At 40.1% G+C, this 24,811-nt stretch overlaps 1 long non-coding RNA gene across 5 annotated transcripts; it reads left to right on the forward strand.

Moving 5' to 3' along the window:
• The first annotated feature begins 28 nt into the window (after positions 1–28).
• Positions 29–24,029, forward strand: LOC308666224. 5 transcript variants are annotated; one of them, XR_014026058.1, is made up of 9 exons: positions 29–154; positions 10,630–12,544; positions 14,053–16,132; positions 17,087–17,284; positions 19,050–19,142; positions 19,773–19,849; positions 22,151–22,323; positions 23,005–23,310; positions 23,648–24,029. It is a non-coding gene; the product is annotated as an uncharacterized lncRNA (long non-coding RNA). The 5 variants fall into 5 exon arrangements; XR_014026057.1 differs by having other exon boundaries at positions 23,005–24,029; XR_014026061.1 differs by lacking the exons at positions 17,087–17,284; positions 19,050–19,142; positions 19,773–19,849; ... (1 more) ...; positions 23,005–23,310; positions 23,648–24,029 and adding an exon at positions 9,745–9,835 and having other exon boundaries at positions 50–154; positions 14,053–16,114.
• The last annotated feature ends 782 nt before the right edge of the window (positions 24,030–24,811 follow it).

Raw genomic sequence — 24,811 nt, forward strand, 5'->3', positions numbered from 1 at the left:
TTCCGCCGCAGTGCACGTTGGGTAAAGTCACAAACCGGATAGACGAGTTGTGGAGATGCAGAACAACCATAGAGAGAACCCAGTGGCCTCTTGGGTAGAGCGGCGCCCGAAGTCCCCTGGAATGGACGAAAGGGAAAAAAAAATAAATAGGAAGGTAAGGTTGACTCAGATATGGGGAACTGGATTAGTTCAATCTTTTTCAGGGAGGGAGAGAGAGAGAAAGAGATGCGTGCGTGTTTGCCCTCTTAATCTAGTCTATTGTTTCTCAACCTTGGCAACTTTGGCACGTGTAGGCTTCAACTCCCAAAATTTCCCAGCCACTTTTCTTGGAAGCTGAAGTCCCCACATATCACATAGATGCCAAGGTTGACTTTCCGGCAAGAAGAAATTGTGCATGTGATTCTGCAGAGACACCTAACTGCATGATGCTTAGCATCCTTCTCGAAAAGCATTTGATCTGGTTTTAAACATAGGGATAGTGTTGCTTTAAAAACAGTGGTAAATCTTTGTTTAAGAAATGGGCTGCAAGAAGATTTAAACCAGGAAATGAACCTGGGTTCTTTCAACTGTGTGTTGCTGATTTTGGCCCCAGAGAGAGCATTACACGTTTTCTGTTGACAAGGAGTTTCTTTTGTCTGTACTTTCTATTGTATTTATTATTTGAGCTGGAGGCCCATTTTTTCCTACTTCAATATATTTTTGTACATAATAGGATATTACTAGATGCTTCCATCAGGGATCACTTATTGTTAGCATTGCTTTTTCATGCAGTATCTACTGATTTTTAATATGGTGTGAAGTTGAAAAGCATCCTCTTGTAACAAGTCACACACTAATCAAAAAGCATATAAGGTGGAATGGAATGCACCTGATGTTTCTCAGAACTCCATTGTGTTTATAACTAGTGATTTGTCTTATTTCTGATCATAGATCTACTGATCTTCTGGAAGTGTGGCAAAGCTTCATTCCAAAATATCCTTGTTAATACAATGAAGAAAGATGCTTTTTCATTGCACCATACAAGATCATGGAACTCCCACTTTATTGTGCATCCTCCTACATCCCATCAATCTGTCAGTCAAGATTTTTTTAAAAAAACACACATATGAGTAGTGATCATCAGGCAGATTAGTATTCACAAATATCCCACTCAACAGATTTCTGTGACATAAGAGGAGCAAGGGATGAAGGAGGAAGGAACTGTCGATAAGTTCTGGAAGCTGATTCTTGCTTCATCCTTCATGTATCTTCCTATGCCACATCAACATGCTTGGTGGGATATTTTTGGATATGAGAACCCTGAACTACCAGAAGATTAATAGGCCCATACTTAGAAATAGTCTGAGTAGCTGGACACAATCACAGAATACTCCTGCACCCCTTTAAAGATACCTACAGCCTTCTTCCAACAGCTATCCCCTAAGACTGGCTCAGTGCATACTAGGATGCCCCTGTACTAAAATTACTGAAGGCAAAAATAGTCCCAATGTGTGGAATTGTGGGGCCTTACCTCACTTGAACAAATTCAGAGCCATTTTTCAAGAAGCATTCCAGGAACTTATACGAAAACATACTGGCACAGAATCTACCTAATGTATGTTTAGTGGAACAGCTAAGTATGGTTCAGCCCAATTCCTGGCTAAGCTGACTTCCCAAAGTTACCGTAGTTCACAGAATGGTTTTTCGACCTGTATTTACTCTCAACTGCCTCCCAGGCAAGGGACACTTTTAAACAGAGTCGTAAATATTGTTGTTGTTAGTTGCGAAGTCGTGTCCGACCCATCGCGACCCCATGGATAACATTCCTCCAGGCCTTCCTGTCCTCTACCATCTTCTGGAGTCCATTTAAACTCACGCCTACTGCTTCAGTGACTCCAACCAGCCACCTCATTTTTGGTCGTCTCCTTCTCTTGCCCTCAATCTTTCCCAGCATTAGGCTCTTCTCCACTGAGTCTTTCCTTCTCAGTAGGTGGCCAAAGTATTTGAGTTTCAACTTCAGGATCTGGCCTTCTAAAGAGCAGTCAGGGTTGATCTCCTCTAGGACTGACCGGTTTGATCGCCTTGCAGTCTAAGGGACTCGCAGGAGTCTTCTCCAGCACCAGAGTTCAAAGGTCTCAATTCTTTGGCGCTCAGCCTTTCTTATGGTCCAACTTTTACAGCCATCCATTGCAACTGGGAAAACCATGGCCTTGACTATACGCACTTTTGTTGGCAGGGTGATGTCTCTGCTTTTTAGTGTGCTGTCTAGATTTGCCATGGCTTCCCTCCCCAGGAGCAAGCATCTTTTAATTTCTTGGCTGCAGTCCCCATTTGTGGTGATCTTGGAGTCCAGGAAAATAAAATCTGTCACTACCTCCATTTCTTCCCCATCTTTTTGCCAGGAATTGAGAGGGCCGGATGCCATGATCTTGGTTTTCTTAATGTTAAGTTTCAACCCAACTTTTGCACTCTCCTTCTTCACCCGCAACAAGAGGCTCTTTAGTTCCTCTTCACTTTCTGCCATTAAAGTGGTATCATCTGCATACCTTAGGTTGTTGATATTTCTCCTGGCAATTTTAATTCCAGCTTTTGATTCATCTAGCCCTGCCTTTCTCATGATGTGCTCTGCATATAAGTTAAATAGGTAGGGCAACAGTATACAGCCTTGCCGGACTCCTTTCCCAATTTTGAACCAATCAGTGGTTCTGTGTACAAATATATCAGGGCCCAAATTGACATGGAGTTCTTGGCAAAAATAGATCTTCAAATTGGCTGGCTAAGAACAAAACGTTTCCAATTTGAAAAATAGCTGCCAATTTCAGACAAATGGTTATCCAATCTCTTTAAAATGTCAAATGTTGTAGCACCCACAACTTCTGGAGGCAAGTTGTTCCACTGATTAATTGTTCTAACAGTCAGGAAATTTCATCTTAGTTCTAAGTTGCTTCTTCTATCTAGCTAATTCACAGAATGTGGCTATAATGAACACTCTTTAACAGGCACATGTGTTGTCATAGACATGGTTTTCACAGGGCCCTGGAATAATATTGAATAATATGTCAGCAAATCTCAATGTAGTGCATGCAAGGAGCACTAAGAATATTTCTGAACTATATTACAAGAATTCTGCAAAGAAAAGTGGCAAAAAAAGAAAAAAAAGGCTCTTAGCTGGCTACAGAAAATAATTCAAGGTAGTTGTCACAAATTACCAACTAAAGGGCTCTGCAAACATATGGATCTGCCATGTTAATTATTAATGCCATATTAATTTCTTAATAACAACCGCCATAAATAGTTATGCATTCAAATTTGTGGAAATATACTGTGTTTTATACCATGTAGAGATTGTGTCAGCTTCTGTTCACTTAGGGATTCACTGAAGCACATAATTTGACCTAAACTGTACAATACTGAGTGGGCCCTTGTTGATTTCTTGCTTAGCGTGTATAAGGAAAATAGGAAGTGATGTTAGGGGTGGAAGAATATTTTTTCAAGTGATAAGGCCCAGAAAGTTTTCAATCAACATGATCTATCTACAGCACGGGTGTCAAACTCGTGATGTCACATGACGTGTCGCGACGTATTGTGACTTTTTTCTGATTGCTGGCAATGGGGTGGGCGCGGTTTTAGCGTGACGCATCCAGCCTGCAAGCCGGCAGTTTGACACCCCTGATCTACAGTATTTTAGGACTTGGTTGAAATATATGATTATGTAATTAAAAATGAGCTATTGTTATGGCTGTAATTTTGATATATTAATGTAATCCTATAGAGTAATGCACCCTGTAGAAAAAAATATGTTTTTTTATATTTGTACTGATTATAATGTTTTGATGAGATAATGGTTTCTCAAAGTAAGCCAAATACCGTATATACTTGAGTATAAGCCGAATTTTTCAGCCCACTTTTTGGGCTGAAAAATTCCACTTCGGCTTATACTCCAGTCAACCAAAAAACTTACCGAGGACTTGTGCGCGGCCGAGGCTTTGGTGCTTCCGGGATCGCGCACACCTCTCCCAAGCCACCGCCGTCCGAGACCTGCCGACGTTTGGGGAGGTTTGGGCGCCTCCCCAAACGTCGGCAGGTCTCCGTTCCTCCTGCCGACGTTTGGGGAGGTTTGGGCGCCTCCCCAAACCTCCCCAGGTCTCCGTTCCTCCGCGCAGACCTGCCGACGTTTGGGGACTTTTGGGCGCCTCCCCAAACCTCCCCAAACGTCGGCAGGTCTCCGTTCCTCCTGCCGACGTTTGGGGAGGTTTGGGCGCCTCCCCAAACCTCCCCAGGTCTCCGTTCCTCCGCGCAGACCTGCCGACGTTTGGGGAGGTTTGGGCACCTCCCCAAACCTCCCCAGGTCTCCGTTCCTCCGCGCAGACCTGCCGACATTTGGGGAGGTTTGGGCGCCTCCCCAAACCTCCCCAGGTCTCCGTTCCTCCGCGCAGACCTGCCGACGTTTGGGGAGGTTTGGGCGCCTCCCCAAACCTCCCCAAACGTCGGCAGGTCTCCGTTCCTCCTGCCGACGTTTGGGGAGGTTTGGGCACCTCCCCAAACCTCCCCAGGTCTCCGTTCCTCCGCGCAGACCTGCCGACGTTTGAGGAGGTTTGGGCGCCTCCCCAAACCTCCCCAGGTCTCCGTTCCTCCTGCCGACGTTTGGGGAGGTTTGGGCGCCTCCCCAAACCTCCCCAGGTCTCCGTTCCTCCGCGCAGACCTGCCCAAACCTCCCCAAACGTCAGCAGGTCTGCGCGGAGGAACAGAGACCTGGGGAGGTTTGGGGAGGCGCCCAAACCTCCCCAAACGTCGGCAGGAGGAACGGAGACCTGGGGAGGTTTGGGGAGGCGCCCAAACCTCCCCAAACGTCGGCAGGTCTGCGCGGAGGAACGGAGACCTGGGGAGGTTTGGGGAGGCGCCCAAACCTCCCCAAACGTCGGCAGGAGGAACGGAGACCTGGGGAGGTTTGGGGAGGCGCCCAAACCTCCCCAAACGTCGGCAGGTCTGCGCGGAGGAACGGAGACCTGGGGAGGTTTGGGGAGGTGCCCAAACCTCCCCAAACGTCGGCAGGAGGAACGGAGACCTGCCGACGTTTGGGGAGGTTTGGGGAGGTGCCCAAACCTCCCCAAACGTCGGCAGGTCTGTGCGGAGGAACGGAGACCTGGGGAGGTTTGGGGAGGCGCCCAAACCTCCCCAAACGTCGGCAGGAGGAACGGAGACCTGGGGAGGTTTGGGGAGGCGCCCAAACCTCCCCAAACGTCGGCAGGTCTGCGCGGAGGAACGGAGACGTGGGGAGGTTTGGGGAGGTGCCCAAACCTCCCCAAACGTCGGCAGGAGGAACGGAGACCTGCCGACGTTTGGGGAGGTTTGGGGAGGCGCCCAAACCTCCCCAAACGTCGGCAGGAGGAACGGAGACCTGGGGAGGTTTGGGGAGGCGCCCAAACCTCCTCAAACCTCGGCAGGTCTGCGCGGAGGAACGGAGACCTGGGGATGTTTGGGGAGGCGCCCAAACCTCCCCAAACGTCGGCAGGAGGAACGGAGACCTGGGGAGGTTTGGGGAGGCGCCCTAACCTCCCCAAACGTCGGCAGGTCTGCACGGAGGAACGGAGACCTGGGGAGGTTTGGGGAGGTGCCCAAACCTCCCCAAACGTCGGCAGGAGGAACGGAGACCTGGGGAGGTTTGGGGAGGCGCCCAAACCTCCCCAAACGTCGGCAGGTCTGCGCGGAGGAACGGAGACCTGGGGAGGTTTGGGGAGGCGCCCAAACCTCCCCAAACGTCGGCAGGAGGAACGGAGACCTGGGGAGGTTTGGGGAGGCGCCCAAACCTCCCCAAACGTCGGCAGGTCTGCGCGGAGGAACGGAGACCTGGGGAGGTTTGGGGAGGTGCCCAAACCTCCCCAAACGTCGGCAGGAGGAACGGAGACCTGCCGACGTTTGGGGAGGTTTGGGGAGGCGCCCAAACCTCCCCAAACGTCGGCAGGTCTGCGCGGAGGAACGGAGACCTGCCGACGTTTGGGGAGGTTTGGGGAGGTGCGCGCGCACCTCCCCAAACCTCCCCAAACTTCGGCAGGTCTCCGGACGGCGGTGGCTTGGGAGAGGTGCGCGTGATCCTGGAAGCACCGAAGCCTCGGCCGCGCGCAAGTCCTCGGTAAGCTCCGGGCGGTCACTTGCTTCGCGTCTCCTGAGGGAAGGGGGGGCGACTGGAGCGGGCGTGTTTCCTCGCCTGCTGGGCGCCGCGATTTGCCCGGGGAACGCGCGGGCCCCGAATGGCAGCGTGGAGCGAGGAAGCGGACAGCCAGGGCTTCCCCGAGAGCCGCGGCCACACAGGGTATTCCTGTGTATTCAGGCTTGCAAAATGGCGGATCGAGCCTCTGCTGGCGGCAGAGGCTTGCAGAGCGCGGATCCAGCCTCCGCCGGCGGCGGAGGCTTGCAGAACGGCGGATCGGCTTATACTCGAGTCAACAACTTTTCCCAGTTTTGGGGGGTGAAATTGGGGGTCTCGGCTTATACTCGAGTCGGCTTATACTCAAGTATATACGGTACCTGATTATTATTTTTTTACTATGCATTGGATATCATCATAGATGCCTTAATTATAACCATCATAGAAGATAATCTTTTGCCTTGTTTATACATTGCACAAAACAATGTTTTGTTTAACCACAGCTATCTGAATAAGTCATAATTGCATGGTTTCACATGCCACCAAAAATTATAAGCAAAACTTTTTAAGTGGGAATATAGTCAGAAATATTTTAGTGAACTGTATTGAAACTTCTCAATTATCCCAGAAGCTTCAAACAACTGGAAGAGTTTGAGGCAGGAGACTATTGGTTCTTGATCCCATTTTAGTCTGCTGTTAGTGTTAAAAATCTAATGTCCAAAAGGTTTTTGCCTGCCAGAGGCATAATTGATTAGTGTAATATCCTTGTTATTATGGAATGGATACATATATTTGCAAAGATAGTGTCAGCCATTGATCAGTAAGTCTAATCCTAGCCCATTTGGCCAAATTAAAAAGCAAGACAACCAAAATAAGCAGACAGTTGATTAGTGTGCAAAACTGACTAGCAGGCCAAAAAAACCCCCCAAAAATATTTTAACCAGCAAAAAGGGAACAAGGGTTGATTGCTACGTATTATAGTTTTGCATGCTTCAAAAGAGATTTAGGAAGGATGCTTCAGGATGGGTAGGAACATACTATCTCTTTAAAGCTACTGAGTCTTTTTTCTGGCTTCCTCACAAGATACAGCCTTGTCTTTAACAGGACTCTGTAAAGCAGCCAAGTTTTTTTGCAGGCTCATGCAGAAGACACATCTGTTGTGCTTGCATTCCTGTACATTCTAAAATAACTTTTTAAAATTATAATACTATAGTATTACAATACTATGACACTATTTATGAACAATATAGAGTGAAAAGAAAACTGATTTAAGGGAAAAGCTACTGTACTGACCTGGTTGACCCGATATAATGTGATGTTAAAGCCTAGACTATGAATTAAACATCTTTGTGTTCTGCATTAAATATAGTTTATACCCATGGTTTGTTTTCCTTTCCCTTAACCTTGGTGTTGCTGAAGAAATGGAGTTAGTGTTAATCTACAGTCTACAGTAAATTTCTTTTTTTAAAATCTCTCTTTCTCTCTCTCTCTCTCCACACACACATATAGATAGATAGATAGATAGATAGATAGATAGATAGATAGATAGATAGATAGATAGATAGATAGATAGACAGATTTAAAAAGAGAAATTTACTGTAGACCAGGGGTCTTCAAACTTGGCCCTTTGATGCCTTGTGGACTTCAACTCCCAGAATTCCTCAGCCAGTGTGCCTGGCTGAGGAATTCTGGGAGTTGAAGTCCACAAGGCATCAAAGGGCCAAGTTTGAAGACCCCTGCTGTAGACTGTAGATTAGCAGTTACTCCATATATATATTTACATAGACTAGATTAACTCCATTTTTCCAGTGTTGAGATAATAGGCAACACCATGGTTAAGGTTGATGCAAAACAAATCATGGGTACAGACTATAATGCAGAACATTTATGTTATGTTATGGTTATGTTGTGCTGTGCTGTGCTATGCTATGTTGTGCAATGCTGTTTATTATATCAGATTATAATTAAATAATCTAAAGACAATAGAAGCAAAATGGAGCCATTCCAGCTGCCCTTAGCTCTGATTTCATTTTCTGTAAGTGCAAGAAACAGAAATATCAAAGGACTGGAGGAGACTCCCCACATGGTCAGAGGATCTTGGATCTTTGATATGTTTGCTTTTGACTTCTATGACAAATACAAAGTCATAGGAAGTGCCAAGTAATTGATCGTACCAGTAGTGACTAGAATACTAGCCAACATGGGAAGTGACTCAGTCTTAGTCACTTCATCTGACAGGGAACCCAGTGCACACCCATTGAGAATGTATTGTATTGAACTCAGGAAAACAGCATGTTTATGTTCCTGTATATCATGTTTATAGAGCAGAAAACAAGTGCCGTTAGAGTCTCACCAGACTCTGATATAGATGGGCTAAAAAAAATAATGTCTTTGTTAACTACATAGGCACTGTAGGTTCTATCACTTCCAGAATTCAGTGTTTTTTTTCCTCATTTGGACAAGAATTTTTGTTTTACTAAACTGTTTCTGCTTCAATTCTAACTTTTTATCTTCTCATATGGAACACTGCCTAACTAACCTCTAATTTTCTCATTGTTCTCCAGTGCTGGTTCAATGTATTTCTAGGTTTTTGTTTGTTTTTTTTTGTCATGGCAGAATCATGCTCTAGATCTGAAGTGGCGAACCTATGGCATGGGTGCCACAGGTGGCGCACAGAGCCCTCTCTGTGGGCACGCCTGCCGTCGCCCCAGTCCTGGGCCTTCAGCTGGGTTTTATAAAACCTTTTCGCTTTTGGCCGCCGCCGCCCTGTGCAAAAAAAAAGGTTCAATCAATTTCAACTTCTCATGGGAAAAAAAAGATCTCACAAAGTTGGAATTGATTGATTGAACTTTTTAGTCCCACCCAGTCTGCCGTTACCACCGCAGCCACACCCACCCAATGGGCCACACCCACCAATAGGCCATGCCCACCTGGCACCCAATGATATATAAGTGGGTTTTGGGTTGCAGTTTGGGCACTCGGTCTCTAAAAGGTTCACCATCACTGCTCTAGGTCTCTGCACTTGCCTGCGTGTAGCTCATTTTTATTTCTGTCATGCACGTGTGTGTGTGTGTGTATACACACATACCTATGTCCAAACTGTTGTCTTTACGAAGGATATTGCACATTGGGAAAACTGGGGCGGCATGTTTATACACTCTCTGCCCTATATCTTTTTAGTTTCATTACCTGTACTGAATAAAAATTCCTTTTGAAAGGAAATGTTACACTTGTGCTCTAAGGTTTCCTTTTAAGTTTGGTTATCATTCACAATGTAATCTAGAAAAGAATAAGATGTTTTATGAGAATAGGAAACATTCTCTAGTCATTATCACAATAAAATCAAGTTGACGAGGTTGAAAAAGAGATAAATCAGTGATAAAAAATATTGTGATATTGGATGTTTCCAGAGATGGACCAATGTGAGCATTTTATGTTTGACAATTGCCAAGATTGTATTAGGGAATTCCCACATATTTTGTTAATAAAGTCTCCACTTAAAAGGAGACTTCCCATATTGGCAAAGATACAATAAAGTCCTTTCTATTATTGAAATTCTTATGTAAGTGCCTTTGGTCTTACTATAATATTTGCGATCCTCTCCTCTTGTAAAACTGCAGATATTCCCTAAAGGTAACAGAAGGAATATCTGTGCTGATGTTAACTTAATGACTGCATTGCTTAGTGACAGAATATCCAGTCCCAATTGTGGTAAGTCAAGGACTACTTGCACAGTCTTTTTTGCACAAAATCATTAAGCAAATCTTGCACTAGTTAAGTGAATCCACCTTTCCCTGTAGACTTTCTTTGTGAGGACCTGGCTGGGAAGCTTGCAAATAGTGATCATGTGACCTAGAATGCTGCAACTCTGGTAAATACATGCCACCTGCCAAGCACATGAATCACAATCATAACCACAGACATTCTTCAACAATTGTATATGTGAGGATTGGTCCTAAGCCATTGTTTTCAGTGCCATCATAATTTTGAATAGTCACTAAATGATGGTTGTAAGTCGAGGAGTATCTATAGGAGTCCATCAGTTGGAAAATACAAAAGGATCAATAAAGGGGAATATTTATGGTTCAGGGTTGAAATGAGGGATCCTTGATGCTCTTTGAGCTTGGTTGTTTTTGTACAGTCACTCCATTACTCAATCTAGGTAACATCATCAGTGCTAAGATTCTAGACAGAGTTGCAAAATGCTGATGTAACAAGGTAATCTTACATCATTAAATGGGCAAAACAGTATTTCCATATGGAATTAGTTTATTAAGTTTTCATGCAAATGTATAGTTATTGTTAATATCTGCACCCAGGAGAAAGCACGCTTAGAACACACAAAAACTGAACAATCACATTCTCACACCTATCTCACGTTAGAACAAACCTTATTGTGCAAAATAGCAAAGGGAGCATAAACAGACATGAAATTAAAGTCAAAGAGTTACAGTCAGACATGGTCACAAAGCTTTTACTTTGCTTTTCTTGACATTTCTCAACAGGGAGATTAAAGGTCCAGAAGAAGAAAAACTACATGCCCTGAAGACGTTGGAAGCAGACTTGGAAGCCAGGAGAAGCAGTTTATCCTATCCATCCAAATTCTCTCCCTCCTTTTTTCTCCATACTTTCAAATTATTTACATTCTCATATACCTTTAAATAAACTTGGGGGGGGAGGGAGGTTAAGAGACAAATGGTCTTCCCATGTCTTTGTTTTATTTTACTTATTTGTAGTTTATATCTGGCCTTTTCTCCTTGTCCTACATATAGCACTTTCTGCATTTTTTGCCACATCCATCATCTTGTGAGAAAGGTTAAGCTGAAAAAGAGTGATGGGTCTTAAGGTTATCTAATGAGCTTCAGTGGCTAAAAATGGACTTAAACCTGAGTTCCCTGGTCCTAGTTCAACAAGTGGGAATGCCTGATGAACGACAGTCTCCTCAGTCACTGAAGTCTTGTAGCTATCCACTAAAACCTCCTGCCTGTCACCCCATCCCCCGATACAGCTTCTGATTTTACTCAAAGTTCTTACGGGGGCTAGGCAGCTATTCTTGTGTTATCCTACACCAGCAGAAGACACGGACTGAAAACTATAGGGAGCATTGAGAAAATATGTAATAAGAAAAAGCAATTAAGACTTCCTCTTGCTGCCAACAAGGCAGTTGTGGAATACCAGTAACTGAAGGGCATTTTGAGTTATATGGGGTTTGGCTTCCTTCTGCATCAGTTCTGACAGTAACAAAAACATATAAGCAGCATTTGGGGCGTGGAATTTATTTGTGCTTATTAAATAACAAGAGCACTTCTCCCTCTGCTCACTGTCCTGGAAAGTAGATGCAAAGGTTAGTGCTGAAAAAACTGGCTCAATGGTCCAGTGAAGCCTGTTATTTGGCAAACAACCATGGTCTTCCCTAGCAGTAGATAGGCCAAGAGGGATCTCAGCACCTTGAAGCAAAAGGGCTATTTCTAGCTGCCAGCACAGTATTGTTTTGGCTCAGTGGTACAGGTGCTTGATTTCATACTTTGGTTCCCTGAATTGTGTTCTCCACAAGACCCTAAATCCAGTGCATCGAGTTCCATACTTGAGATACTTTTTTAGACTCTAGTGTTCACCCTGGTTTCTGCTTTTATTTTTCCTTGATGACCTGGCCCTTACCCTCTTTGTTGCAGTGTGCTCATTTGGTTTCCCAGGAAAATGTTTTCCTTGTTTGAAGCAAGGAAATTGTCTTGGGGCAATTTCTGAAACACTGGAAGAATCCTCCCTTTTTTGACAGAACTTCTAAAATCAGTGTCTAAAAGACCTACTGTAAGTGGTGAAAGATTAAAGGAGGGGCTAAGGCCTATTTAGACCAACATTTTATTTCACCCAGTGGCTACGCAAATGTGCATGGGATGCTTTCTAGCATAAGCATAGTTCCCCCCCAATTCAGAAGTAACATGAGTCTTAAATGCCACTAAATATTCATAGACTTCACCCTCATTCCTATGGAGGGAAGAATACCCTTAGCAACAGGCCCATAAATCAGCCCTGTTAATACTGTATTTTCAAGACTAGATTTATTTAATAAATGAGTCATCTGAAAGTCCCAGGACTTCACCACACCTCACCACGATAATTTTGGACAGATCTGGAGCTTCTTCAGTGAATCAACAGCATACAAAGGTTCTGTCAACCCTTTTCCTGGCTTGTTCGCCAAGTCACCATTTTTAACCAACGACGTATCTCCATTCTACCATATTTATTTTCTCCAATTCTAAATAGAAACTGAATGTTAAATTTAGCTCATTCCCTTCCTTTTCAACTGTTTATGCTCAGAAGCTGCTGAACCAGAGTGAATCCATTGCTGCCTCTCCAGCCAGCTTCCTTCCGTTCTTGAGTGTCAGTTGACTTCTCAGTTGGAGACGTGTTACAGTATGAGTAGGTTATATTGATAGTGATATAGGAAATGCGATTTTTGTAACATGCCTTTATAAACCCACCTCTGTAAAAATATAAATTTTCTTAATCACTAAAATATATAGATGGTTACCACGCATATCAGTGCAGATGAAAACTACTTAAATGCATCTATGGGATGCATAAGCCCAAAAGATAGTGTTACCTTTTCAAGAAAAGTATTTAATAATCAACAACGGATTTATAAAATAAACATTTTAGCTAATCTTTAATATTTGCTATTTTATTTTTAATATAGTTATTGAAATCAGTTTATAAGGCCCCTGATCTTACAAATGTGATCTTGGGTGTCTGACAAAAATGGAAAAAATACAATACAAAAATATATTTTATGTTATCTTATACAAAGCACATCACATTTAAATCACCACTAGAGGGCACTTCAGTCCAGTTTATATTTTTTAGAGAGGGTACAATAACTCCCCCCCATATGATTTTTATTTGTTCAATAACTCTATCATTCATAAATGCAGCAACTGAGAAATAATGTTCTGTTGAACAGATTGATGCATCATTATAACATGCTAGTCAAATTCCATAAGCAGAAGTGTTTTAAGTTTCTTTCAGCTTTGTCTAAAGATATTGAAAGAAATTTAGAAAGCAATATTTAGTAGAATATTTAGAAAGTTATATTTGTAGAATATAGATCTAAGACATGTTAGAATGAAAACTGAGTTGGATTTTGCAGAAGAGTGATTCCTTCTCCACAGCATGTTGCTTGTTAATGCCACACACATATACAAGTAACCTACAAAATGTCAGAGAGATAAATGCAGAGTAAAATTACCAAGCTATTATTTTCCTATATGATTGGTGTTAACTTTATATTGGACTGAATTGGGGCTAACTTTAATAAATGCCATAAGATAAAGATGGATGATGGATGGAAAACAAAAGATAAGCAAAACTTGAATATCAGCATATTTAGTGCTGTAATCTTCAGTAGAATGTGTTTTGCCAAAACTATTTTCCTATCTTTCCTGCTTCTAAAAATAAAATAAAAATAGATTTCAAGTGTACTGGACACTGCAAAGAACTGTAACAGGAAAATTTCATAAAACCATTTACTTTGATGGAATCTAAGACGGTCAGTTGCAGAACTATGTCCTATTTTTTCTTGTCTCCATACCCCAGGGTTTTCTTACTATGGAGAGCTTAGGTGAAATATACTCAGTTTTACAGATATGCTACCATATCTCTGAGTTCATCTGAGGTATAGCAATTATTTATAAGTTCCCCATGTAAGATAGGTTAATACTGAATAAAGGGGCAAAATGTACACAAAGGCATCCTTGATAACAAATGATAGCAAAAAATATTTCCTACCACATGATCATTCAGATGTTGCAGGATGACTTAATAGCTCTGCAAGATTATAAAGTCAAAGTTATATAACTTGGCCAGATATATTCATTAAATTCCCAATAAAACCTATTTCCAGATGGTTTGAGGTATGTTATCTTCTCCAGGAAAAACAGGACGATGTTATCTACATCTGCAAGAAAACAACCAAGCTCAGAGAGAAACAAGGACCACACAAAAAAGAACATGTTGATTGAATGCGGCAATATTCAACTAAACCTTTGTTATAAGCAATAGCTTGTATACTCCTCTGTCCTTTTCCTTTGTTGCAGAAATATTAATATATTTTAATATCTCATTTGCTAATTTTCTCTGCCTGTTTTTTAAATGGTTCACTATAATACCAAAAATGATTAGCAAGAAAGATGAATAATATAGCAATAATAGAATTGATTTTCATCAATTTTCAGTCATGTCTATCTGCAAGATGAATAGTACCAGACAAATTAAAATCTAGCTTTTTGAAATAGCAATTTAGTGAGGTATTTTTAACATCCTGTTTTGAGCCAGCACATTTTAAACTGCTATTACAGATAAAAGATGGTAACTGGCTTACTTACCTGAGGTGAATTCTGTTAAATTTCCTATTTCATTCTTGGATATTATGCAGAGTTTTTTTCTTCCAAAAGTCTAACAATAAATATGATTTTCTGTGTCATAATTCAGTTTGAAAAGGAAGGTTCTATCACCCTATTACCATTTAACCTTCCAAAAGAGTATTATTATTTGCACTTTCCCCCCTCTCTTAGGTAAGAATCTAATGGTCCAGGACAGGCAACTTGGTTTAACCTCCATTGCATCATATTTTGTTTGATATCAGATTTAAATTTCAATAGAAAAACAGCTTGATTTTATTTCTGTTGGGGAGTAAATATTTCTAAGCACACAAATGTTATGTAGCCAAGAGCAGAAAACCCTGTAAGTTAGAGTTCAAGAAATCTCCATTACAAAATAAAGCACTATAAATCAACAGTTAGCTTTGCTTCTTGTTCCATTGTATGCTAATATAGTGTCCCATGACTAGGTTTGCCATCCTTAAGAGTTGTAGTAATTAGTAGGGAAGTATTGCCTAATCTGGCAAATAGTTCTTTGTATTTCTCTTAGCATATTGTCTAGCTTATTAGGCAGCAAAAGCTGAACACATTAGTACAAGAAAACAATAATTCATTCTTTAGGGGGGGGGAAAGAAGCTTTTTCTGAGTTGAGCTCAAATCCTACTGATTATATGGACCAGGATATGCTACCTCTTCAGCAGCAATATTCCAGTCATCTCTTCAATCCTGGTTTTCTGGGGTGGAAATCATGTCTCCCATTGAAGACCATGCTTAGGGTTTTTTTTTTCTTCTTTTTTCTTTTCTTTTTTTGCTGGTATTGCTGTGATTTTAAAAGTAAATATTAGGAAGCATGCCATACCTGTATAAATACTATTGTAAAAAAAATTACAAATGTAGAACTGTGGAGGTCAATTCAGTGACTCATGTTGCAGCTCCTGCTCTCCTGAACAATGTAAGAGCTTACTTAGAGGGGTACAAAAATAGTTGGAATGAGGAAAATGCTGATGGCACATGTTCATCTGTTGTGTGAAAGAAGTCGTACAGATATGCCTCGTTTAACATCCATTCATTCAATAACCATTCAAAGATATAACAGCACTGAACACGGTATATTTACAACAGGTCCTCATAGTTGTAGCTGTCTCAGTATCCCTGTGATTGCAATTTCTAGTTTGCTATTTTGAGGTTGCAGCATCCTCAGGTCATCATTTGTGACCCTCACCACTGGCTTACAACTGGCAAAATGAATGGGAACCCAGCAGGAAGTTGCAAATGATGATTATGTAATTTTGGAATGCTGCAGCCACATGGGATTCATCTAACAATAGCAACTGGGACCACCAGACCTGACCTTGTAAATCAGCGTGGTCATGTGACATTGTGCCTTATGACTGTGTTGCTTAGCAACAGAATTCCCAGATCCAATTATCATTGTTAAGTGGAATTGTAGTTGGATGGGTCAACATGTTTTCAGCAGAGTTGGGTCAACACGTATGGGTCAACACGTATTCAGCAGAGTTGTAGGAAGGAGAAAAGAAGAAAAGAAAAGAGAAAAGAAAAGAAAAACAACCACCAGTAATGAAAAGAGGACGAAATGGAAAAGGAACCAAGGAGATAGTGAGTGAAGACACAGGTAGGATGAACAGAAGGACCTGGAGCGGGATAAGAGGTCTTGAACAGAAAATAAATTGACACAAGAAACCTATTAACGATAGACTAATAGAGGCTATAATAGAGTAACAGAGAAGTAAAGAAGGGATTAATCAGGGAAATAAACTTATCTTTAGAATAAGTAGAGTTTACAAATCCCAAGATTAGAGAATAGAAGGGATACCAAACAAGAAGGTTTGCCATCTTCTTAGTAGATCCAGACTCTTCAGAGGCAATAGTTAATAGCACATACCTATAATAACAAGGGAAAAAATAAAAATTGAAAAGATGACATTGCAGTAATTGTACTTAGCAGAGCAAACTGTCACCCACCTGGCATTCAGGAACAAATGATGATTCCTTGGGAAAAAGTGCTTCTAGAGGCCTGAGAAACATCATTCAATGATTTATTTCATTTAAAGCTGAATTGTCCATCCGAGCTCAAGACAATGTAGCCCCCAATTTTATCCCTGCAAAATCTAGCAGTGGCTCTAAAATCATCCACTGATGTGATTAAATGGGAACTTGAATTCAAATATCCAAAGCAAGCTAGTACTTTAATTACCTATAATGCCATATTAGCCATGAAAGCTTCCACAACAGTATTCCATAGCACAATAGTATTAAGACTTTTGTATAAACGTCATTACATAGTTGGCAGTGTATTCAACATGATTCTTTGATTCTGTAGGCTACTGTAGCTCTTACTGTGAAAATAACTTGAAGGAGTATGTAACAATACATCCAAAAATTGATCTAAATCCAGAGTGATGTTTAAGCTAAAGAGGATTGTAAAAAAAGAACAAACAACTTAATCCAAACTCTGGGAAGTCTTTCACTTTTGAATATTTTTTTCTATGTCATTAGCTGCCATAGAATACTTCTTAAATTGGGAATATTTATTTGTTCGTTTGTATCCCACCTCTACTATTTATAGATAACAGCAAGCAGCAAACATATCCAATATACCTTTCTCTGCCTATTTTCCCCACAATACCAACAACTGTGTATAGTGGGCTGGGCTGACAGAGAGTGATTGCCCCAGTCACCCAGCTGGCTTTCGTGGTGGGACGAGAACTCATGGTCTTCAACTTTCTAACCTGGTGACTTAACTACTAGACCAAACTAGCTCTTAGTAAGTCCAATTTCTCCTAAGTCCATAATCTCTTCTGTTTTATGATATTTTATTATTTAAAACAAAACCACTGGTGTAATAACTAGATTCTTCTAAAATCTTTGCCTATGAAAGAATAAAATCAATAAATAAGGAAATTAATGATAAATTAATGAACTTAGGTTCCTAAAGATATCGGATCCATTGCAAAGTTGGAGTTGGCAATGTTAAAGAGCCATGATGGTGTAGTAATTAGAATGCAGTATTACAGGCTAATTCTGCTGACTGCTGATTGCCAGCAGTTCAGCAGTTTGATTCTCACCAGCATAAGTTTGACTCAGCCTTCCATCCTTCCGAGGTTGGTAAAATGAGGACCCAGATTGTTGGAGGCAATAAGCTGACTCTGTAAACCACTTAGAGAGGGCTGTAAAGCACTGTGAAAAGTATATAAATCTAAGTGCTATTGCTTTGACTAAAGTTCAGATGTAGCCAGTCAAAGATTTAACAAATCTTTTGTGTTGGAAATCTACATAGCCCTCAGTTATTTACAATAATTGGGACTGGAATTTCCATCACTAAGCCATGTAGTCATAAAGTGTGACATCAGATATCCAGGCCAGTTAGTGATAGCTGTTTGGACATTTCCAGTTGCCATTGTTAAGTGAATTTCATGCCATGTTTAAGTGCAACTTCATGTGATTGACATTTGTGACTTCCTGATGGCTTCCCCATTGACTTTGCTTAATAGAATAGAATAGAATAGAATAGAATAGAATAGAATAGAATAGAATAGAATAGAATAGAATAGAATAGAATAGAATAGAATAGAATAGAATAGAATAGAATAGAATAACAAAGTTGAAAGGGACCTTGTACGTTATCTACTCCAATCCCCTGCCCAAGCAGGAGACCCTACACCATTTCTGACAGATGGCAGGCCAGTCTCTTCTTGAAAGCTTCCAGTGATGAAGCTCCCATAACGTCTGAAGGCAATCTATTCTACTGGTTGATTGTTCTCACCGTCAGAACATTTCTCCTTATTTCTAGGTTGAATATCTCCTTGATCAGTTTCCATCCATTATTCCTTGTCTGGCCTTCAGGTGCTTTGGAAAATAGGTTGATCCCCCTCCTCTCTGTGACAAATATTGGAAAAGGTTGCAAATGGCAATCACGGGATTATGTGACACTATGATGTCAAATTGTGAGCTAGTTGTTAAGGGCCCAGATCATGATTACGTGACCACAGGGACATTTTTTGATGCCCAGAGCTTCTAGAATCAGTTTTAATTTCCACTCAGTTGGTGCCATCATTACTTTGAACAAGTGGTTGTTAAGGACTAACTGTATAGTTGATATGGGAGGCAAAGAAAGTCCAGCTAAACAAACATATGCATTATTTATTAGCTCATTTTTCTTTTGATCTGTTACCTCTTTTATATTTCAATATCATCAGACACTTAAAAAGTGCTATAATAGATAATTACCCAAGTGGTTGGGTAATTTATACTTCTATGGCTTCTAATCAAAATTTCATCTTATTATACTGTGCTGGTAAGAATCATGAATGATAACTATAATGAAGAAAGCATATTATAGAAGCACCTTTTTTTTAAAAAAATGAATTATTCAGATGTTTATGTTAATACTATGATCATATCTGTTTTCAAAAAAGTGCTTGAGGTTTATTTGCTTGAGGAGACATTTCCACGCATACAGCATTAAAAAAAGCTATCAGTCCCAGAGAACAGCTGTTTAATTATTTAATTGCTCTGTTTCTTTGCCTGAGGTTTTCCCCCAAAAAATTAATGGAGACATGCTCAGCAACAGAGACCTGCCATCTAATTGAATCAGATCCTGTAAGAAAGTACTGCTTTTTCAGGTAAAAGAGTCAATTGATTCTAATTTTGGGTTAAATCATTAGCCTTATTTCACTTTAATTTCCAAAATTTCTGATTCCATATATAATGGACAATGCCTAACTTTCAAGTTTAACTGTGTTACACGGCACTTGGGATTCCACCCGCCAAACTGCTGACCATCTGGTCAACAAGCTCAGCATCCTAAACCACTGAGCCACCGCGTCCCTATATTAGTTATATTTAGGGTATATTTAGCCAATTACTTATCCACAATAAGCTTCTCTTTCTAATGCACAGCTTTTGACTTTATTATGTGAAGGGCAAACAGCAAACACAGAATGTGAGATGCATCACCCATCTCCATATGTGGACACACACTCAGCTAATGCCGACTTTGTCTCTCTTCAGTTACCACATAGTGTGACATGCCTACAAAAAAGGCAACTGCAATTTTAGTCTGCCTCAACAAAATCTCACTAAGTTTTGGATTCTAACAGAAAAATGTGATTTAGCTTTTTAACTGTACCATTAAATTGAAACTTGACTTTTGACTTAGTGGATTTAGATCTAGAGTTTTATTCTTTGGGGCAAGTGAAGTGCTCATTCAGAAAATATGCAGTACAAGACTCAATTCCACTTTCTTTTCTCAGCACCCAGTTCAACCCTATATACAGAGACAGAACATGCTACTTGACTGGACAAAGCAACAATCATTCACCCTAATCAGGTACACTGAGCTGTGTCAGGAGGTTCAAGTTGCCTAATAATAGCTACCATAAGAGTTTTAAATTATCTTATCTTCCAGGTTTCAAAATGTAATCATTATTCTCTTCAACAAAGAGATCTAGAAAATAATGATAATACAAAAGCTCCTTCTCATCCATTAATCTATTATTGTTATTCAGCACTTGGAATATTAAGGCAATATTTTCTGCATTTTTATGAATGTCCTATAGAGCAGAATTCCCCAACCTTTCCAGGTTGGTGGCCCGGAGTGGGTGGAGGGGAGGAGAGAAAGAGTTTACAGTGATGCTCGCTTGAGTGGAGTCACAAGCGCCCGCAATGAGGCTTGTGCAAGTGGGGCCGCAAGCACCCACAACAACCCTTGAGTCAGTGGGGCCATGAACACCCACAGCAATTGTTGCACAAGTGGGGGGACAAATGCCCCTGATGCTCATGGTGCTGTTCGCATAGGTGGGGCTGTGCACACATGCAGCTGTGCATGCATGCAGATGCATGTGCATAGGCTGGCCATTCATGCGGCCTGGTGGCAATTAGGCCATGGCCCAGTAGTGAGCCGCAGCCCACAGGTTGGGGACCCCTGCTATAGAGATATACTCCTTTAGCAAACATTTCAGGAAGCTATTTGATGTTTCTTGGATGCCCCACCAGGTGGCAACACCTAGATGGTATTTGCTAATCTAAAAATGCAAAACAGTCATATCAAGTTAGTACTTAAATGGGATTATCACAAAGAAATCCCAGGATGGGATAGCTGAAGGCTTGACTAGGAAGCTGAAAAAAATATACTGGAAGAAGGCACTGTTCTTTATTATTCCCAAGAAGACAACATGGATATCTCCATGAAGTTACCATCAAAAGAAATTTTCCTTCCCTTTTTGGAAATATTTTTGAGCATTTCAAAAGGAGATTTCTGATTTACAATCCTTGCATATTGGCTTTTCTTTATCTAGAATGAATCTGTATGAATTCTCTTTACAAGCTGTCACTGTTTTGTAGCCTAGTAAAATAAATAAACTTCTGTTTATTTTCTTGGCAACAACACTGAAGTGGCTTGCTATTGTCTTTTTCCAGGGCATATTTTGTTCACAATATAATTTATGCTCTGATATTCTGAAAGAGCTCCATCCAAATATAGGCATGATCCTGCTTAGCTGTAATGTCCAAAGTTGACCAGGTAATGCCACTTAGATACTTACAGTTTTTATGGCTTGAACATTTGAAAAATTCTTAAAATAAAATTTGTACAAAATTTAAGTAGATGAAATTTGCCAGAGTATCTCAGTGTCCTTCCTTTTTCAACTTGACAAAAGTGTCATTAAGAACATAAAAATAGATGAAAATGAAGCACTGTCCTTTGAAATGTCCTTACTCCATCGAATATCAACATACTGTAAATCAGGAACAGACTGGAATTTTCATGCCTGCTTACGACATTATAATTTTCTTTTATGGAGACAATCTCTGAATAGTGGAAACATGAACATTTTTGTTGTAAGATGTTTTGCCACTATAGCCTATTGTATACACAATTGCTCCTGGGTCATAAACTTGCAGTGCATCAGAGTGAGAAATCTATTTTGACTAAACATGTGAATTGACTCTAGTGGGTGTATGTTTGCATGCTTGTGTGGGGAAAATAAATTAGGACTGCATCTCTGAATGGAATGTTGCTCCATTCAGAGACATGATGATTGTGATGAAAAATACATTGTGACATCACAATGTCTAACCTTTTTAGAGTTTACATCATGATAACGTATGCATTATATAAGAGGTAGAGCTAGGTTGTAATATTTTGTCATTTGCCCTCCCATTTTGCTGCTATCCCCTCCCCCCCACATGAAAGCCATTACATTAACTCACACAGTCTCAAAGCTCAATGGTCATGGGTTAGGAATGATTGGAATCAAAGTCCATAATTTGTGGGATCCAAGTTAGGAAAAGGTGAGTTTATTTAAGCTCCATGCATTCATTCTTTTCCTTAGACCTTCTGCCTGGTTAACCTTTTCTGCATTGGGATGAAATTATTAAAGTGAACCAAGAGATGTGTTAAATATTAATATGTATACTTGTTTCTTGGTTAGTCTGATTCAACCACGGACTCTATTAACTTCAAGATAATGAAAATTTGCTGTTATCCAGAATGAAGAAAAGCTTTGAGGGAGATATATGAATTGCATGTGGAAGGTCCAGTTGCTGTGCATCTTATCAAACTTGGCTGAAAATGAATACTGTGATGTATAATAGATTGTGGCAATCTAGTTTTTTTCTCTTTTTCCTTAAGGCAGACTTCCAAAGGCAGAGGAGGGGGAAACAACTGTACCACAGCTAATTAGTTGTGCTTACTGCAGTAGAATTCTACAGCCAGTCCTTAGGAATTATTCCTAAGAAATTGTGACATGAAATCAACATTCTAGATTAGGAAATCAGTTCAGTTTGCTACAAGAATTAAGACAAGTAAGTTGATCTTTTGATTAAAAAAGGGACTAAAATGAGAGAAAAAAATATTTTTATCTTCTATATTTTTCTCCATCCAGAATCTTCTCTAAACTTTGAATCAATCTTTTTGTTGCATGCTATGCTACTCATATGCACTTAATATAGTTTTATTTCATTTCATTTTAACAATAAAATAGATCAAATTAAGGAATAAACTAATGAGGATTTTTTAAAAAAGAAAAAAAATCCTTTTTTGTTTTCTCAAATGTTATTATTTAAAATATTTAGAAGCTTTGGACATGGTGTTATCGGTCTAACATACCTTCTTCTCTTACATCATTTTTTGTGTGTTCTATACATTTTATATACATATCATTTATATATAATTGTGCACATTAAACTTATTTATACATTTATGCCAATGATTTTGTTCAATCTTGACATCCAACTTATTCAAAATTACTTCAGTTCATAATCTTGTATACCTCTATTAAGACCTTCCTTTCTGTTCCCACCATAGGTAAAATCTATTCCAAATTTTATAATATTCTGACTGTTCTTTATTTTTTAATTCCAAAGTTAAATTATCTATTTCTGCGCATGCCCATATTTTGTTTATCACCTCACTCTCATCAGGTACTTCACCTTCCATTTCTGGGCCTTACTTTTTTCCCCATTGAATTTCATTTTGTTATATAGCGCCCAGTGTTCGAGTCTGTCCAGATCCTCCTGTATTTTAAGCCTGTCTTCTGGAGTGGTGGCTATTCCTGCCAGCTTGGTGTCGTCTGCAAATTTGATGAGTTCCCCATCTATCCCCTCATCCAAATCATTGATGAAGATGTTGAAGAGCACTGGGCCCAGAACAGAGCCCTGGGGCACCCCACTACACACTTCCCTCCGTGTAGATGCGGTTCCATTGAGGGCCACATGCTGACTACGGCCAGTCAGCCAGCTACGAATTCATCTGGTGGTGATGCTGTCTAACCCACATTTTTCTATCAAGTAGTAGGTTGTGATCTACTTTATCAAATGCCTTACTGAAGTCCAAGTAAATTATATCCACAGCATTCCTCTGATCCACTAATTTTGTCACTTGGTCAAAGAATGCAATAAGATTTGTCTGGCATGATCTGTTTTGACAAACCCGTGTTGGCTCATCATTCAGCCTGCTAATAAATATAGCCATTTTAGAAAGTAAATACGTGAATGGAGTGCATCTATTTTTAAGAGGGTAGAAGGCACTGCAGAATGTAATAAACCTAATTTCTGTTCTCTGTGTCTCTCTCTGCGTGTGTCTCTGTGTCTCTGTCTCGTTCTCTCTCTGCATATTCATGCTTCCAAGAAGGTCTGATAAAGCTTGAAAAAATGAACATGAACCAGCTTGCTGTCATGATTCTGTCAAGACTGTGTGTTGCTTAACTTTGGTGTCAGGTTTTTAATGTTTTAATAGATTTGTTTATTATGTTAGTTTATTATTGAGGATGTTTTAACTGTTGATTGGGAGCTGCCTAGAGTTTGATATGACTAATATAATTAACAATGTTCATATCAAGTTTTAAAATAAAACAAAATAAATAAAATAAAATAAATGATTCGTGAACTTACATGCTCTCCTGTCCTACAGACATCCATGACTTTAGAGCTAATATCTAGCTGCACATGGGGTTTTGTAATGGACAGGCTGATCTTTTGCATAAAATTCGATTGAATTCAAAGGAATCTACTGCCATATGCAAAGATTTGTAATCTATACCACAAGCTTCTTTTCTCTATATATCACAGCTATAACTTTTCTACTGTATTTTAGTACTGACTCAGCTCAGGAATACATATGATACGAAAAGATAACTTTGATTCATTCCAATGATAAATTAAAAATATGACATGGAAATATCAGTTCTATAATAGCTTTGTTATTATTATTGACACAAGAATGTGAAATTACATCTGCCATTTTTTTTAACTGGGGTTGGTCTTGATATATACTGAATTTATCCAAGAATTCAGGATGATATAATGTATGGGATAATGTACATGCAGATCCAAGCAGTGTGGCCTTTTGTAATTGACAGATGGAATTTTTGTCAATATGCAGATTTTCTTAATGCTGTCCAAGATTTTTAGTATGGCATCCAGTGTGCTGATATCCACTGGGACCATCCTGGCCAGTTTATGTCATATGTTTTCAGTGTCAATTTTCAGATCTTGATACTTTGAGATCTTCACCAATTCTTTGTCTTCTTTTCTACTATTCTGTGGTATTGCCATATCAATTATCCACACAATCTTCATTTTCAACCACAATTAAATCTTGTGTGTCATGAGCCAAGACTTTATCAGTCTGTCTTTGGAAATCCCACAATATTTTAACCAGCTTATTTTCAACTGCTTTCATCATATGTTCTCACAAATTTTTCAATACTGGCACAAGATAATATTTACACATGTTCCAGTGAATCCTTTTGGTGAATATGTTATGTTGTTGTTTATAATCCGATTGTGTGAT

Source organism: Vipera berus (assembly GCF_964194415.1).
Source record: "Vipera berus genome assembly, chromosome: 3".
In the NCBI taxonomy this organism is placed as follows: domain Eukaryota; kingdom Metazoa; phylum Chordata; class Lepidosauria; order Squamata; family Viperidae; genus Vipera; species Vipera berus.